Source organism: Condylura cristata, unplaced genomic scaffold, assembly GCF_000260355.1.
Source record: "Condylura cristata isolate star-nosed mole 26May11 unplaced genomic scaffold, ConCri1.0 scaffold00012, whole genome shotgun sequence".
Taxonomy (NCBI): domain Eukaryota; kingdom Metazoa; phylum Chordata; class Mammalia; order Eulipotyphla; family Talpidae; genus Condylura; species Condylura cristata.
This window is the reverse complement of record NW_004567113.1, coordinates 55,646,737-55,647,500: the sequence shown is the minus strand read 5'-3', so window position 1 is coordinate 55,647,500 and position 764 is coordinate 55,646,737.

Below are 764 nucleotides of genomic sequence, written 5' to 3'. Positions count from 1 at the left end.
CCCGCCCCGGGGTGCGCCGGGTGTGCGTGCCTGGGGAGTGTGTTGTATGCTCTCTGTGTGCGTATGTGTGTGCGTGGGGAGTGTGTGTGGGGGGGGAAGTGTGTGGTGTGCGTATTGTGTGTGTGTGTATGGTGTGTGTGTGTATGGTGTGTGTGTCAGGTGTGTGGGAAGTGTGTTGTATGTTCTCTGTGCACATGTGTATGTGTCGAGTGTGTGTGCGTGGTGAGTGTGTGTAGTGGGAAGTGTGTGTGTGTGTTGTGTGTGTGGTGAGTGTGTTTGTGTTCATGTGTGTGGTGTGTGTGTGGGAAGTGTGTTGTATGTTCTCTGTGTGCATGTGTGTGTGGTGTGTGGGGGGGAAGTGTGTGGTGTGTGGTGTGTGTGTGTGGTGAGTGTGTTCTGTGTGTGTGTCAGGTGTGTATGTGTCGAGTGTGTGTGAGAGTGGTGAGTGTGTGTGTGGGAGGTGTGTGGTGTGTGTATTTGTGTGTGGTGTGTGTGGTGAGTGTTCTCTGTGTGTGTCGAGTGTGTGTGTGGTGAGTGTGTGGTGTGTGTATTTAGTGTGTGGTGTGTGTGGAGAATGTGCTTGTGTGTCAGGTGTGTGGTGTGTGTGCGTGGGAAGTGTGTTGTATGTTCTCTGTGTGCATGTGTGTGTGGTGAGCGTGTGTGTGTGGTGTGTGTGTGGTGACTGTGTGTGTGGTGAGTGTGTTTGTGTGCATGTGTGTGTGCACGGTGAGTGTGTGTGGGGAAGTTTGTGGTGTGTGTATTGT